Source organism: Meleagris gallopavo, chromosome 1 (genome assembly GCF_000146605.3).
Source record: "Meleagris gallopavo isolate NT-WF06-2002-E0010 breed Aviagen turkey brand Nicholas breeding stock chromosome 1, Turkey_5.1, whole genome shotgun sequence".
Classification (NCBI taxonomy): Eukaryota; Metazoa; Chordata; class Aves; order Galliformes; family Phasianidae; genus Meleagris; species Meleagris gallopavo.
In genome coordinates this window covers 140,364,000-140,367,684 of record NC_015011.2, presented here as the reverse complement: position 1 = coordinate 140,367,684, position 3,685 = coordinate 140,364,000, and positions in this window count along the sequence as shown.

Here is a 3,685-nt window from a genome sequence, read left to right as displayed (position 1 = left end):
TAAAAGGAAACATAGACAAACAAAAAAAGCCTCCCAGGTTTCTACGGTCTTTTTCATCCAGTTGTGATTCAGTTCAGTCCCTTGAAACATCTTTGGGAACGTACTGCTAAAGGTGATTTCATAAGCTGTGTGCCCCAGGGGCTGAATTTATGTTATACCAAAAGGTGAACTTGGCTGTTTCCTAATTTCTTGTTCATTTGTTTTGTAGTCTTAGTGATGCAGTTCAGGGTAGTCTTGCCAGCTTTGCTGAGAGGGCATTTTAGCACAAAATGACACTGAACCTCCCACGGTCTCCTGGCACAGCAGCTGGAGAGCTGGGCTGAGCAACGCCCGGGTATGAGTGTGGTGTCACACCAAGGTGTTGGGCACTGATGCAGTATCAGCACCCTCTGTCTTGGTGCAGCCAGACTTGTCTTTGTAGCAAGAGACACAGGAAAACAAGACCATAGGAGGTGGAAGGAAGGTGTTACAGTGCCATTAGGGCTACTTGCAGCCTTTCCATCATGATATAAGCACCAAGTACAAGCAGATCATTGGAGTCATGACCTGCCGAAGTCTCACCGCCTTGTCTAACAATTAGATTACATTTGATGGCACTGACACTTCTGTTTTTGATGGTGTTCTAGGTTGTTGTTTTTTTATTATTTGGGGAGGATCTCTGTGGGTAACAATGCTCATGTGCATTGGACGCCACTGCATGTGATGCAGTGCCTTCTGCTCCAGCTTTGTCCTGTCCTCAGTGTGTTGTTTCAGTCCCATTCTTCCTCCAGGGCTTCACAATAACCTCAGAGTTTTGGGGGAATGTTTGTGGGAATGCCCCATTGCCTCACCTTCCCAGAGCTGCTGGGAGGCACAGTCACAGGGCAGAAGTTGTGGGATCCATACCTGAGCTGTGCCCATGGAGCTGCAGCAATGGGCTGGGATGCTCGTGGTTTAGTCTGACCAAGGGCTGTGCATGGAAGGAGCAAGGCAAAACATGCAGATTATTACCATCCCGGATGTAACAGATCTTACCTCCTGATGTTGCACTGAAATTTTTTGGAGTTTTTGAACTTGGGTAGATCTGGGTGACTTCTAATGAGCGTGACAACAACATACGTACAGTCCAAATACGCCCAGCCTTCCTTGCTAAGTCTAAAGAAATTTGAAGAGGAACATATTTAAAGGTACTGGTAATTTTAATACGGTGAAGAGCCTTGGTCATTGAAATCACCTGTTACTACTGAAGGTTCAAGTAACTTCAGCCTGAAGCAACTACGTAGCACAGACATCCCTCTCTGGTGCCTAGGTGCAGACCAAACCAAATGTGGAGGTTTGAGGTTTTTGTTAACAAAAAGACCAACACTGCTAATGCAGACCCCCTGCTATTGAAACACCAGAAGTGTTGGACTAGCAAATTAGCACAGAGGAAATCTGCAATTGCAGAAAAAGTCGGGTCTCATGATTGTAGCAATTGTTTACATCTTTCTACAACAAAAAAGACTGTTTAATCATGTTACATTACAACCCTGTGTTCAGATAGTGGGCGCTCACATTATTGCTGTTGTGAAGATGAGTTGTCACTTCTCTGATCTAGGTTGCTCTCACAACAAAGAGGCATTAAAGCTTTCTGTTTGAAATAGAATAAATAGAATAATTTCTTCTGGTGCAACAGTTTCCCTTGTACACGCCCTAAAGATTAGCCTTCACTAATTGGTTCAGAAATGAAAATTAATCAGTGCAAGGGAAGGGAATTCACAGCTGAATTCTAATTACAGAGTAAATAAGCAAAACCATGGTTGGACAAGGCGAAAGCATGGCATGGGAGTGTAACGCGTAGCTCTAGCTTGTTAACTGGAACTGCTGTCCTGAAATGGCTCTGTGTGCTAGCTTTTACCAGCAGCAGGCAGCTGGAGGAAGGCAGGAGATGTACATTTAGGAACCAGCTGTGCTGGTTGAGAGTGGCTCTACTGCCACTCCAGGAGATGTGATTGCTTCTGGGCATCTGCCTCAGAGATACCTGATACACTCTAATGGGTCTCATTTTGCCTGGAAAAGGGTTGGGGGCACTTCTGCAACCTTCTTCTACTGGCAGGGCTGGAAGCTGATGGCGTCTGGCTGCTGGGTCCTCCCAAGCACCCCAGGTTGGTGCCTGAACAGCTCCTGTTCGGAGGAGGACACTTGCCTGCAGCCTTAAATCACTGAAAGCAGCGTGCGTCCTGCTGCTTTATGCAGCTCCCTAGAAGGCATTTCATATACCTGTTTCTCCCTCACTAAGCTACATAGACGTTCTTTCGACACTCACTCAATGGCACCAGATTCCTCACCATTTCACCAGTTTTCCTTTTTTTTCCATGTTCACTGTGAAATGTAAATTCACCCATTGGCTGATAGGCTACATCTTTGCTAAGCTTCTGTTCCGGTAACATTAGGTTGAAAAATGTAAAGCAAAATATCCAGAGTTCTGGAAAATGATACTTTTTCACTTCTGATATTTCTCGTTTAAAGAAAAATTAACACCATTTTGTTTTACTTTGTTTTGCTTTCATTCCTCACTCTCTCTACCTCTTACCCTTTTTTTTTCTTTTTGGTTTGATAAAAACAAAAGGCCAGTAAAATGAAAACCATACACCAGGATGTGCCCATATACTTTGACTGAAATAACAAAACGCCAAAAGCTTTGACAATGATTTTTTTAATTAGTTCTTTCTCAATATAGAAATTCAACAAGCTGTAGTGAGTGCTTCCCTTGCAGTGCTCTTTGTGCTTGTCTGTGAACAGCAATACGAAATTCTGTAGCTACAGAACTCAGGCTGGTTTCCTTCTTGTTTGCTCAGAGGTCATGTGAAAACACGGTGCTGAACCATGCGCTGTGCAATTGCTGCTATCGCCAGCTTCTGCTGCTTCTGTAAGGAGCAGAAGCAACCACAAATGAAGTTGTATGGAGCAAGGGAAGATGATTCCTTTTGCAATCTTTTTTCTGCTAGACTTTTAAGGGTTTAACTTGAATCGGCAAACGGTGATAAATGCTGATTTAAAAAAAAAAAATCATTTTGAAGGATTTATAAGATGTTGAAAATTGCAACCATGCAGGTGTACATCTGGTTCTCTGACATGTGCTCCTTTCTGCCTCCTTCTGCTCTGAAACCGTGGCACTGTCTTTGCACTTTTAGAGGGACTTAGGAAGGGGAAAAAAAAGGAGGCCAGACTTGTCAAAAGTTGTTCTCAGCAGTTATCTTTGGCGAAGTTAAAGCCCATTAGCCACTGACTATTTTTCAAGTAGAAATTAAGCCCTGCTATGCCCAATGGATACTATCTCCAATGGAAGAGTCCCCGACGTGGTGAGCTGCTCTTCCATGGCCATGCTGCCTTTTCCAAATAACAACACTGCCACATCTTTTTTCTCAAGGAGAGTGCAACCTGCATTGCGTGCTTTCGGGGTTTTCTGCTGCTGCCGAAGCTAATTTAATACTCTAAATTAAAGTCTAATTTGCAACCCGATAGGGCTTCAGTTCAGGCCTATAAAAGGTGCAGATCCGCACTCGCAGCCCTGGGGTTGGCATCTCGGGGGATGTAGAGTGGCAACGCACAGTCGGGCACCTGATCACAACTCCGGGAACAGGCCCGGCCTTCCGACGTGCGAGGCTGAGGCCGGAGGGAGCGGTGGGAAGGCCCGACCCGGCCCGAGGCCTCGCCCTGCACACCG